A 13,811-nucleotide genomic window follows, 5' to 3' on the forward strand; every position below is an offset into this window, starting at 1 on the left:
AATGCATATATATGGAATTTAAAAAGATGGTAACGATAACCCTATATGCAAAACAGAAAAAGAGACACAGATGTACAGAACAGACTTTTGGACTCTGTGGGAGAAGGCGAGGGTGGGATGTTCTGAGAGAACAGCATTGAAACATGTATATTATCTATGGTGAAACAGATCACCAGCCCAGGTTGGATGCATGAGACAAGCCTCCAACTAATAAAAATAAATGAAAAAAGAAAAAAAAAAAGACTGAGGCACGGACAGATGGAGTGAAAAACCATACCCAGGACTTTGGGCTTCTAAGGATCTTCCCCATCCTGGCCCCAGACACCAGTAACTGAGGAGACTGGAGCTGTCCTCTGCTCTAAACTAAAAAGCAGGGAACAGAGCTCTGGCAGTCTCCTGGCAAAAAGGTTGGCTCTAAAGTCTACCAGTTGAGAAGTTTTACCTCACAAATGGAGGCCAGAATCACTACACATTTCAGGAAAGTATTCAATGCAAAAGGGAGAGAACAATTCAAAATTTTTTTTTAAGTTTGGTTTGGACATAGACAAAAATGGACAAGAAAACTTTATTTATTGATTTATTTATAATTTTTTATTAGTTGGAGGCTAATTACTTTACAATATTGTAGTGGTTTTTGTCATACATTGACATGAATCAGCCATAGATCTACACGTATTCCCCATCCCGATCCCCCCTCCCACCTCCCTCTGGGTCTTCCCAGTGCACCAGCCCTGAGCACTTGTCTCATGCATCCAACCTGGGCTGGTGATCTGTTTCACCCTAGATAATATACATGTTTCGATGCTGTTCTCTTGAAACATCCCACCCTCACCTTCTCCCACAGAGTCCAAAAGTCTGTTCTATACATCTGTGTCTCTTTTTCTGTTTTGCATATAGGGTTATCGTTACCATCTTTTTAAATTCCATATATATGTGTTAGTGTACTGTAATGGTCTTTATCTTTCTGGCTTACTTCACTCTGTATAATGGGCTCCAGTTTCATCCATCTCATTAGAACTGATTCAAATGAATTCTTTTTAATGACTGAGTAATATTCCATGGTGTATATGTACCACAGCTTCCTTATCCATTCGTCTGCTGATGGGCATCTAGGTTGCTTCCATGTTCTGGCAATTATAAACAGTGCTGTGATGAACATTGGGGTGCACGTGTCTCTTTCAGATCTGGTTTCCTCGGTGTGTATGCCCTGAAGTGGGATTGCTGGGTCATATGGCAGTTCTATTTCCAGTTTTTTAAGAAATCTCCACACTGTTTTCCATAGTGGCTGTACTAATTTGTATTCCCACCAAGAGTGTAAGAGGGTTCCCTTTTCTCCACACCCTCTCCAGCATTTATTGCTTGTAGACTTTTGGATAGCAGCCATCCTGACTGGCGTGTAATGGTACCTCATTGTGGTTTTGATTTGCATTTCTCTGATCATGAGTGATGTTGAGCATTTTTTCATGTGTTTTTTAGCCATCTGTATGTCTTCCTTGGAGAAATGTCTGTTGAGTTCTTTGGCCCATTTTTTGATTGGGTCATTTATTTTTCTGGAGTTGAGCTGGAGGAGTTGCTTGTATATTTTTGAGATTAATCCTTTGTCTGTTGCTTCATTTGCTATTATTTTCTCCCAATCTGAGGGCTGTCTTTTCACCTTGCTTATAGTTTCCTTTGTTGTACAAAAGCTTTTAAGTTTCATTAGGTCACATTTGTTTATTTTTGCTTTTGTTTCTAAAATTCTGGGATGTGGGTCATAGAGGATCCTGCTGTGATTTATGTCAGAGAGTGTTTTGCCTATGTTCTCCTCTAGGAGTTTTATAGTTTCTGGTCTTACATTTAGATCTTTAATCCATTTTGAGTTTATTTTTGTGTATGGTGTTAGAAAGCGTTCTAGTTTCATTCTTTTACAAGTGGTTGACCAGTTTTCCCAGCACCACTTGTTAAAGAGGTTGTCTTTTTTCCATTGTATATCCATGCCTTCTTTGTCGAAGATAAGGTGACCATAGGTTCGTGGATTTATCTCTGGGCTTTCTATTGTGTTCCATTGATCTATATTTCTGTCTTTGTGCCAATACCATACTGTCTTGATGACTGTGGCTTTGTAGTATAGTCTGAAGTCAGGCAGGTTGATTCCTCCAGTTCCATTCTTCTTTCTCAAGATTACTTTGGCTATTCGAGGTTTTTTGTATTTCCATACAAATTGTGAAATTATTTGTTCTAGTTCTGTGAAAAATACTGTTGGTAGTTTGATAGGGATTGCATTGAATCTATAGATTACCTTGGGTAGTATAGCCATTTTGACAATATTGATTCTTCCAATCCATGAACACGGTATATTTCTCCATCTGTTTGTGTCCTCTTTGATTTCTTTCATCAGTGCTTTATAGTTTTCTATGTATAAGTCTTTTGTTTCTTTAGGTAGATATACTCCTAAGTATTTTATTCTTTTTGTTGCAATGGTGAATGGTATTGTTTCCTTAATTTCTCTTTCTGTTTTCTCATTGTTAGTGTATAGGAATGCAAGAGATTTCTGTGTGTTAATTTTATATCCTGCAACTTTGCTATATTCGTTGATTAGCTTTAGTAATTTTCTGGTAGAGTCTTTAGGGTTTTCTATGTAGAGGATCATGTCATCTGCAAACAGAGAGAGTTTCACTTCTTCTTTTCCTATCTGGATTCCTTTTACTTCTTTTTCTGCCCTGATTGCTGTGGCCAACACTTCCAAAACTATGTTGAATAGGAGTGGTGAGAGTGGGCACCCTTGTCTTGTTCCTGATTTTAGGGGAAATGCTTTCAATTTTTCACCATTGAGGGTAATGTTTGCTGTGGGTTTGTCATATATAGCTTTTATTATGTTGTGGTATGTTCCTTCTATTCCTGCTTTCTGGAGAGTTTTAATCATAAATGGATGTTGAATTTTGTCAAAGGCTTTTTCTGCATCTATTGAGATAATCATATGGTTTTTATCTTTCAATTTGTTAATGTGGTGTATTACATTGATTGATTTGCGGATATTAAAGAATCCTTGCATTCCTTGGATAAAGCCCACTTGGTCATGATGTATGATTTTTTTAATATGTTGTTGGATTCTGTTTGCTAGAATTTTGTTAAGGATTTTTGCATCTATGTTCATCAGTGATATTGGCCTATAGTTTTCTTTTTTTGTGGCATCTTTGTCTGGTTTTGGAATTAGGGTGATGGTGGCCTCATAGAATGAGTTTGGAAGTTTACCTTCTTCTGCAATTTTCTGGAAGAGTTTGAGTAAGATAGGTGTTAGCTCTTCTCTAAATTTTTGGTAGAATTCAGCTGTGAAGCCATCTGGTCCTGGGCTTTTGTTTGCTGGAAGATTTCTGATGGGTTTGTTAAGATCTTCTATTTCTTCCTGGTTCAGTTTTGGAAAGTTATACTTCTCTAAGAACTTGTCCATTTCTTTCAAGTTGTCCATTTTATTGGCATAGAGCTGCTGGTAGTAGTCTCTTATGATCCTTTGTATTTTAGTGTTGTCTGTTGTGAGCTCTCCATTTTCGTTTCTAATTTTGTTAATTTGGTTCTTCTCCCTTTGTTTCTTAATGAGTCTTGCTAATGGTTTGTCAATTTTGTTTATTTTTTCAAAAAACCAGCTTTTAGCTTTGTTGATTTTTGCTATGGTCTCTTTAGTTTCTTTTGCATTTATTTCTGCCCTAATTTTAAAGATTTCTTTCCTTCTACTAACCCTGGGGTTCTACTCTTTAGGTGTAGAGTTAGGTTATTTATTTGACTTTTTTCTAGTTTCTTGAGGTAGGCCTGTAATGCTATGAATCTTCCCCTTAGCACTGCTTTTACAGTATCCCATAGGTTTTGGGTTGTTGTGTTTTCATTTTCATTCATTTCTATGCATATTTTGATTTCTTTTTTGATTTCTCCTATGATTTGTTGGTTATTCAGAAGCGTGTTGTTTAGCCTCCATATGTTTGAATTTTTAATAATTTTTTTCCTGTAATTGAGATCTAATCTTACTGCCTTGTGGTCAGAAAAGATGACTGGAATGATTTCACGTTTTTTGAATTCACCAGGACTAGATTTATGGCCCAGGATGTGATCTATTCTGGAGAAGGTTCCGTGTGCACTTGAGAAAAAGGTGAAGTTGATTGTTTTGGGGTGAAACATCCTATAGATGTCAATAAGGTCTAGCTGGTCCATTGTGTCCTTTAAAGTTTGTGTTTCCTTGTTAATTTTCTGTTTAGTTGATCTCTCCATAGTTGTGAGTGGGGTATTAAAGTCTCCCACTATTATTGTGTTACTATTAATTTCCTCTTTCATACTCGTTAGCGTTTGCCTTACATATTGCGGTGCTCCTATGTTGGGTGCATATATATTTATAATTGTTATATCTTCTTGGATTGATCCTTTGATCATTATGTAGTGTCCTTCTTTGTCTCTTTTCACAGCCTTTATTTGAAAGTCTATTTTATCTGATATGAGTATTGCGACTCCTGCTTTCTTTTGGTCTCTGTTTGCGTGAAATATTTTTTTTCCAGCCCTTCACTTTTAGTCTGCATGTGTCCCTTGTTTTGAGGTGGGTCTCTTGTAGACAGCATATATAGGGGTCTTGTTTTTGTATCCATTCAGCCAGTCTTTGTGTTTTGGTTGGGGCATTGAACCCATTTACATTTAAGGTAATTATTGATAGGTATGGTCCCGTTGCCATTTTCTTTGTTGTTTGGGGTTCGCGTTTATACAACCTTTCTGTGTTTCCTGGGACAAGAAAACTTTAAACAAATCTAATTACTCTCTGAGAGATCAGAGATTATGTTGCATCTATAAGTAAGAATAGAAAGCAGTGAATAAGTTAGACACAATTCATGAAAAAGATTTCTATCAAATACAAATTCCAGGAAGAGAACCAAAAAACCTAGAGAAGACTATCAAGTAACAAACATATAAGAAACATCTGCAGAACTAGATCCTACAAACTGAAAGTGCTCACCTCTCCTTAGCATAAAAGTGTTAAAAAAAATCCACAACATAAATCATGAAAATTTAATACATTGGAAAGATAAAAAGCAGTAAGTATTAGGAGATGAGCAGGAAGGAGGCATAAGATAATATACACAGAGACAGAAAATAATTGGCATTAGACTTGACAACAGGAATGACCAGGAAACTTTGAGGTGATGTTTCCAAATTCTGAATACTGGCAAAGTGTGTAGAATAAAGCCATTTTCAAACATGAAAGACTCAAATATTCATCTCTAAAACATGCATATTTTTTCTTTTTTCTCCTTTTGGCCACATGGCAACAGGGATTGAAACCTGAGCCCTCAGAAGCACAGTCTTAACCACTGCAGCATTAGGGGATTCCTTCTAACACATGTGTCTTAAAGAAGCTGTTGGAAAAGGAACTTGAGCAAAAATGAAACATTAGCAAAAATTAACTTAATTCTAGGAAACAGGAATCCAGTTCAGGAAGACAATGAAAGTAAGTTTCACAGTAAGTGTACAGTCTAGTTAGAGCCACAGAATGAAAGCCTGAGAGATACCAACTGGATATTTGAACAACTTAAAAAAAGAAACCAATGGACACTTAACACATGCATTGGAACATCTCTAAAACTATCAACAGATACATAGAAAGCTAATTAAGTCCTTTTAGAAGAAAAATTTATTTGGCCACACCAGGCCTTAGTTTCAACATGTGGGATGTAGTTCCTTGAGCAGGGATCGAACCCAGGCCCCCTGCATTGGGAGCATGGAGTCTTTAGTCACTGGGCCATCAGGGAAGTCCCTAATTAAGTCCTTAATAGACAAAAATGTATCTGAAACTACACTTGGTTTTGAATTTTTAAAAATTTACAAAATTATATTGACATAACCAATACCTGAGATTTTAACATATTTGAAGATGGTCAAAAAGAAAGAAGTTTTTTTTTTTCTTTAAATGAAGTATTATTACACTGCACATTTTTATCGCTAATGTGGACAAAAAATATTGCTTGCCATTTCACTAAACAACAAATACTGCCCATCAACAAACCATCTGCCATTGCACCCCTGAAAGTGAGCCCTTAGGAGAATTCAGGATGGAGAAAAATAGAATACTGGCCCTAGCAGTTAAAATGCATATCAAGGGAATAATTTCAATGCACCCAGACTCTTGCATCTTTCTATACATAGAAAAGCACTAAAATAATTAACTTGAGATGTCTGGTTTTTGTGATTTGCAGAAACATTTTGATGTTTGATATATGTTTTGTTTTTTTTTCCCCAGCAAAAACTCATACATCCTGGCTCCTCCCTTACCTCTTTGGGACAATTCCTCAGAGCTATCTGAGAGGCTGTATCCCAGGCTATCATTGTTGTTTAATTGCTCAGTCATGTCTGACCCTTTTTGACCCCACAGACTATAGCCCACTAGGCTCCTCTCTCCATGGGATTTCCCAGATAAGAATACTGGAGCGGGTTGCCATTTCCTTCTCTAGGGGATCTTCCTGACCCAGGGATTGAACCCGAGTCTCTAGTATCTCTTGTATTGACAGGTGGATTCTTTACCACTGAGCCACCAGAGAAGCCCCATCCTAGGCTATATTCCTCAATAATAAAATTCTCAACATTTTGGTGATACATTTTTTTGGGGGGGAGGGGCTTCCCTGATAGCTCTGTTGGTAAAGAATCTGCCTGCAATGCAGGAGACCCTGGTTCAATTCCTGGGTCAGGAAGATCCACTGGAGAAGGGATAGGCTACTCACTTCAGTATTCTTGGGCTTCCCTTGTGGCTCAGCTGGTAAAGAATCTGCCTGCAATGCAGGAGACCTGGGTTCAATCCTTGGGTTAGGAAGATCCCCAGGAGAAGGGAAAGGTTACCCACTCCAGTATTCTGACCTGAAGAATTCCATGGACTGTATCGTCCATGGGGTCACAAAGAGGCGCACACGATTGAGGAACTTTCACTTCACTTCACTTTATTTTTTTTAGTTGAAACTAAAAGATATTTTTAACTAATAAAATGAGAGTGATCTTTTAAAAATATTCAAAGAAACTTTTATTCTCCAATGAAGACACTGAGTTTATCCAAGATTTCATCTAGGAGCAGGGGAAAAGACCCTCATCCACAGAGGAATACTACAAGTGCAATTATGGAAGAAAATAAAGTTCTTCTCTCTTTTGTTTTACAAAGTCCTATTAATTTCAACTTTATGATTACATTGCCCACAAAAATAATGAATAAACAATCTATAATAGAAATCAAAAAGAATTTTGTTTGAGTCACGCTGAAAACAATATCTTGGAAGACAGCTTCACAGATAACTTGGAGGAACTGCTCTAGAGAAGCGTGGTTTTCAGCACAGTCTTATATCTTTTCAGCACAAAGGACACCAAACATGTCAGGGATACACTCCTTCAAGATTCAAAAAACAAAACAGATGAGCATGTTCACAGCGCCTGAGTAAGGCCTTGGCACCAAGGAAGGAAGTCTAATCGAAGGAGCTGGTACACTAGCATCTCAGGAAGAGAGGCATTTAATCTTTATCTTTAAAATGGACATTCTTTACTTCTGGTCTTTGAATCTTTTCCCATAATAACTGAAGCAGATGTGCAGTGTACATTTGATAGGTCACAGACAGCCTGTTTTAGTTAGCATAGAATTTGAGTTAAATCATGTATAAGCCAGAATGACTTCCCCATACCTCAATATGTGAAAATCTCTTTCAATATACTCCTACAATTTTGTCTCAGAAATAATGATAACCTTGTCTCTCCCTTTCCAGTGTTGCTTGTGCCTGTAATTATTCATCCAACAAGTACAGCTCCACATTCCTGAGGGCACACACTTTAGACACTGATCATCAAAAACCTAACATCTAGTAACACAAAGACCCACAACACACTTCTCATAGAAAGCAAGAGCCAGAAGTGTTGGCTTATCAAAACCATCCCCCAAATATAACAGGGCTACAGGAGAAGAAAAATCTTACCTCTAGCCATCTTAGGTTCGCACACAGGTCTCTTTCACAAAAAAAGATTAACAGGACAAAAACAATTTATTAACTTGTGTGTACCTGTCATATGGGAAAACTCTAACAAGAGCAATTCAAAGTGTGGGTTAGAACTCCATATTATGTGGTATCTTCAACAAAGAACATAAATTTATTGAGAAATGACAGGATAAAGAAAAGCAGCCTTGAGCTTCCATGGGTGGCAATGGGAGGAAACTAATGGAGTAAAATTTATTTGCACATTTGCAGTCTATGGGCTAAGAGTCTAGAGTTGTCTCCTGTAAAGGAGAATTTGTATCCTGCCTTTAGGCAGAAATGGGTGAGGGCGGAGAGAGTTTTTCCTGCATTTGATGGCTCTAAATTGCCCTCAACTCAAAACTGTTTTTATATCAAAAAGGCACACGTTGGAGTGACATACTTGGTTTACCTTCAAGGCACAGTCTTCACATAATCACACATAATCACACATAAGTCTTCACAAAAGTCTTCACACATAATCTCAGGCACTTCACAAGGAAGTAGCTGTACCGGAGCAAATTTTGCCACCCAAAATATGTCTCTTTGATGGAGAAGGAAATGGCAACCCACTCTAGTATTCTTGCCTAGAGAATCCCATGGATGGAGGAGCCTGGTGGGCTACAGTCCACGGGGTCGCAAAGAGTCAGATACGACTTCACTTTCACTTTCACCCCTCAGCTGAGACTTTTAGCTCTTGTGTTTGCTATTGATTGATTGTTTTCTTGAGTTCTCAAAGACCTGTGGCCATATATTTTTTTAAGTTGCCTGTTTTCTAATTGCATCACTTTACACACTGTTGTCTAATAATATGTGGTATTTAGAATACTTTGGTATTTGCTTACCAAATGTTTGCTTTTCCATCTCTGGCTGAATTGTCTTCCTCCTCTTTGAATTCCCAAACCACAACTCCCAACATCCTCTTTTGTCTTTAGCTATTTTGGCAAGTAACTCAGCTTTCCTGGATCTCTCCCAAGTATACATGTTATTAAAGTTTTGTCTGATTTATTCTGCTAACCTGTCTCATGTCAACTTAATTCTTAGACTGTAAGCAGATAGGGTAGTGGGTTACTGGAGAAAGAGAACCAGGAATGCTTTTCCTGACATATATGCGTGTATGTACTAAATTGCTTCAGTTGTGTCCAACTCTTTTTGACCCTATAGACTGTAGCCCACCAGCCTCCTCTGTCCTTGGGATTCTCCAGGAAAGAATTCAGAGAAGCCATTTTGGTCCAGCCTATTTTTTGACTGTGTCAGGGCTTAGTCGTGACACCTGGGATTTTGTTGGGGCATGCCTCTCTCTAGTTGTGGGATGGGGGCTCCAGAGTGTGCAGGCTCAGTAGTTGCAGCACATGGGTTTAGATGCTCTGTGGCATATGGGACATAAGTTTCCTGACCAGGGATGGAACTTATGTCCCCTGCATTGGAAGGTGGATTCTCAACCACTGGACCACCAAGGAAGTCCCAGCCTAAGCCATTTTGTGATCTCCTTGCCGTTAAACAGACTCAGTAATAAATGATCTTAAGGCAACAAAGGAACATAGGAACAGAGAAAAGGCAGTCAAACAATAGTGCAGTCATAAAACAAACTCCTATTTCCTCTTCAAGGGATATACAGAGTAACATATCTCTGAGTTCTGCAGAAACTAAGGCCACACCACCTGAGGAGGAGGAGGACAGAAAGATGATGTTGACTTTTTCAGACTTAAGTCAACTAAAGCTAGGATTCTAGAATTATCCCAGTTCAATGTTGAATTCTCCTCTGCTCAAGCCCCTTCATGAATAGGCATGTGCCCTTAACTTAAATCTTCCCAATTTCTCTATTTGAGGAGACACTGCTTTGGGAAAGATCCCAGTGTTCTCCTTAATGCTGCAGGTAATAATTCCTCCTTCTAATCTTTGGCCTAGTTGTGTCTTTTGGCTCAACACCAAAAGAGGGATACCCAGTTTTCAAGTAACAAGAGACAAAAGAACCTGGAAGCTTAAGAGGAAAATTCCCTCCTCTTCAACACTACCAGACACTCCTAAACCTGGTTTCACAGTGCAGCATAATAGCATGCGACCTGTTGTCAAATGCAGGTTGGTGCCCAACCCATAGTGAAGCCAAACAAATCAAGAGATTGAAACAGAGAATGGTTTACTTCAGGGTCAAGCAAGTAGCAGTTTCCCTGGTAGCTCAGCTGGTAAAGAATCTGCCTGTAATGCAGGAGACTCTGGTTTGATCCCTGGGTCAGGAAAATCCCCTGGAGAAAGGAAAGGCTACCCACTCCAGTATTCTGGCCTAGAGAATTCCATGAACTGTATAGTCTCCATGGGGTTGCAGAGTTGGACATGACTGAGTGACTTTCACTTTTCAAGCAAGTAGAACAGGTGGCTCATCCTCCAAAGCCCCAAACTCCCCAATGGTTTTCCAGGAGAAGTTTTCAAAGGCAAAATTTGGGGTGAAGGCTGTGGAGTGTGTGACCTTTTTCTGATTGGTTAATGGTGAGATTACAGGGCAGGGCTCCGGACTTTTGTACCCAGCCTCAAGTTGCCATCCTCCACCGGGGTGTTGTGGGCTTTAGTTCCAGCAGAACTCAGATATATTGCTATGTATATTCCTTGAGGAAAACTAGAACTTCCACTGCTGCACTGTTTGTACTGATCACTGTTGCTTGATCCCCTCTCTTCTGTTTCTACATTTCCCCACTTTTTTGATTAGCAACTGTTTGAATCTGCCTTTTGGAACTCTGGGAAGATGCAGGAGGCTAAAATCAAACAGCTTTTGTATCAAGGAGGGCCGCAGGGGGTCCTGCTTGGTTTCCTTTCTCCCGGAGTCCGTTTCACTCCAGCATCCACGGAGTGGCACATATCCCATGAAACTTAATGCATGAAAACACAACTCCATCCACGATCACAAGGCAGGCACAGAGGGCACCACACCACTGTTAGTCTTTTGGCAAATGTCACAGAGACACGCTTGGGGCACTGGATATAGCAATCAGGGTCACCCTTAAAAATCTAAAGATCTGGACACCCTAGACCAACTGGGAATACTGGCTCCAATCTCTTCGTACCCCTCCTCCCCCAGCCCTCAGCGTGCGTGGCCCCAGGAGCCTCCTCAGCTGCATCAAGAATCCCCGGTCGGAACACCTTCACCTCCACGAGGGACAGAGACAGAACCTTCCAGGAGCTTGAGCGGGGGGCTCTCGCGCCAGGGGCGGAGCTCCGGATCTGAGCCCTTTGCGGAGCCGAGAACTGAGAGAGAAAAGCAGGAATATAGTTTCTCTGATTTTTGGACTACAGTTCCAACAGGGGAGCAGGTGTGGATTCTGCTCGAGGGCGCGAGTCACTCACAAGGTCACCTTTACAGGCGAGGAGTCGGCCTACGAGGGAACCCTGCTCTTCTTCCAGACCCGGCGGGCATCGTGCCCCAGCAGTCTTCCCGAGCGCTTCAGGAGGAGCCGGGGGACTGCCCCCCAACACCCAGCACCCCCATTCGCGCCTGCGCACTCGGGACCGAGAAGGCACTCTCCGGAATTCCGGCGCCGCGGTCTTGAGCGCTGGGCGGTCCCCGGAGTCTGGCGCAGCCCTAGGGCGGTAAGGCAGGCTCGGTGGTAGCGGCTGCTCTTCTGAAGGAAACAAGCGCGAGACCGGCCAGGTTCTGCGGACCAGATCGAGGTTGGATTTGGGGGCCTCAGGCCGGAGTGAGGGCTTTGCCGTTCTGAGACTGGGCGGCGCTGGGTTAAGCTCGTGCGGCGATAATTGGGCGCCGCCCCGGCCTGTTCCCGGCGGTCCTGCCCGTCGCCTTCCTCGCCCAGACCACCGAGGCCTGGCCGTAGAGGAAAGGCCTGAGAGGGAAACGGGGGTGGAACCTCTGAATGAAAGTCCCCTGCAAGGCGCGGTGGCCGCCCGAGCGTGGGTAGCTGCGGTGTCTGAATTACAGCCGACCCAGAGCGGCGGACCTTCTCCGGTCTTTATCTGTCCATTGTGTTTGCAGGTGGTGGGTAGCGACGGTCAAGGGGGCGTGGACGGTGGGTGTTGACCGAGTCCAGAAACGCCTGCGATGTAATCAACCGGGTTTGCTTCCCGAGCCCTTTCAGTCTCCAGAGGCCTATGAAGTGAAGCAAATCGCCGCTGCATCTCTAAAAGCCACGTTCTTTGTGAGTTTCTGCTGCTTCTTTGTTTGCGTGAAATGCACTTGATTTTTGGGACACGAGATTGTTAAAATTTCCTTCTCTTGAAATGTCCTGTGTAAGAATAATCTACTTACTGATTTTGACTTTAGGATTTACCTACGTCCTGGCAGGGGACCCAGTTTATAGATTCCCCTTTCTGTTGCCCACTTAGCCCAATTCTTTAGTTAGTTATGCTCAGTCAGATTCTTCAGGACCTCATGGACTGCAGCCTGCCAGGCTCCTCTGTCCTTGGAATTTTCCAGGCAAGAATAGTGGAGTGGGTTGCCATTTCCTACACCAGGAGATCTTGCCGACCCAGAGATCGAACTCGTGTCTCTTGCCTTTAGCAGGCAGATTCTTTACCACTGAGCCACCTTAGTTAACCATGTGCTATAAATCCAGTTGCTCTGTGAGCACAGTTTCTAATGATGGAAGTAGTGCTTTGGAAGTTACCGTTTATGTTTTCTTTTCGACTGTGATTTGTTAAGTAGTGTTGGGTTTCAGTTCAGTTCAGTGGCTCAGTCCTGTCTGACTCTTCGCGACCCCGTGGACTGCAGCATGCCAGGCCTCCCTGTCCATCACCAACTCCCGGAGTTTACTCAAACTCGTGTGCATTGAATCAGTGATGCCATCCAACCATCTCATCCTCTGTCGTCCCCTTCTCCTGCCTTCAATCTTTCCCATCATCAGGCTCTTTTCAAATGAGTCAGCTCTTCGCATCAGGTAGCCAAAGTATTGGAGTTTCAGCTTCAACCTCAGTCTTTCCAGTGAACACCCAGGACTGATTTCCTTTAGGATGGACTGGTTGGATCTCCTTGCAGTCCAGGGGACTCTCAAGAGCCTTCTCCAACACCACAGTTCAGAATCATCAATTCTTCAGCGCTCAGCTTTCTTTATAGTCTAACTCTCACATCCATACATGACCACTGGAAAAACCATAGCCTTGACTAGATGGACCTTTGTTGACAAAGTAATGTCTCTTCTTTTTAATATGCTGTCTAGGTTGGTCATAACTTCTTTTCCAAGGAGTAAGTGTTTTTTAATTTCATGGCTATTGGATTGTGTTGGGTTTAGACATCTCTAATTATTCCACAGTAGGAGTTGGGATTTTTTTTTCCCAAAGGGAATCCATGAGTGGAACTTTTTGGTACTAGCCTGATGTGGTTAGAGTTTGGTAGCATGAGTTTTATTTATTTTGGGCAAATGAAAAATTGTTTAATGTGTACAGCATAATGTTTTGATATATGTAAACATCATGGAACGGAATACCACACTGACTAATTAACCATTACCTCTCAAGGTTAACTATTTTGTGTATGACAAGAGTACTTAAGATATACTCTTGGCAAACTTCCAGTATGTAATACATTATTATTATCTATAGTAACCATGTTGTGCATGAGGTCTTCAGAGCTTATTATCTTATAAATGAAATTTTGTAGCATGAGTTTGTTTTGCTTATGTCTTGGGGCGATCCCCTGGGGAAGGGAATGGCTACCCACTCCAGTATTCTTGCCTGGAGAATTCCATGGACAGAGGAACCTGGTGGAATACAGTCCGTGGGTGGAAAAAAATCAGACAGGACTGAGCGACTAACACTTTCGCTTTTTAGGGATAGAGGAACAGAGATGTATGCAGTGCTTAAGAATTTTGAACCTAGATTAAG

The 13,811-nt window shown here is 41.3% G+C and overlaps 1 long non-coding RNA gene across 1 annotated transcript in view; it reads right to left on the reverse strand.

Moving 5' to 3' along the window:
* Nucleotides 1-11,429, reverse strand: part of LOC139029873 (uncharacterized) — a 36,421-nt gene extending 24,992 nt beyond the window's left edge. The window contains exon 1 of the long non-coding RNA XR_011482135.1: nucleotides 11,325-11,429. This is a non-coding gene — a long non-coding RNA (uncharacterized lncRNA). The remainder of the gene's footprint in view (nucleotides 1-11,324) is intronic.
* Between the last annotated feature and the right edge of the window lie 2,382 nt (nucleotides 11,430-13,811).

The sequence above is a fragment of the Odocoileus virginianus genome, chromosome 20 (genome assembly GCF_023699985.2).
Source record: "Odocoileus virginianus isolate 20LAN1187 ecotype Illinois chromosome 20, Ovbor_1.2, whole genome shotgun sequence".
NCBI lineage: Eukaryota > Metazoa > Chordata > Mammalia > Artiodactyla > Cervidae > Odocoileus > Odocoileus virginianus.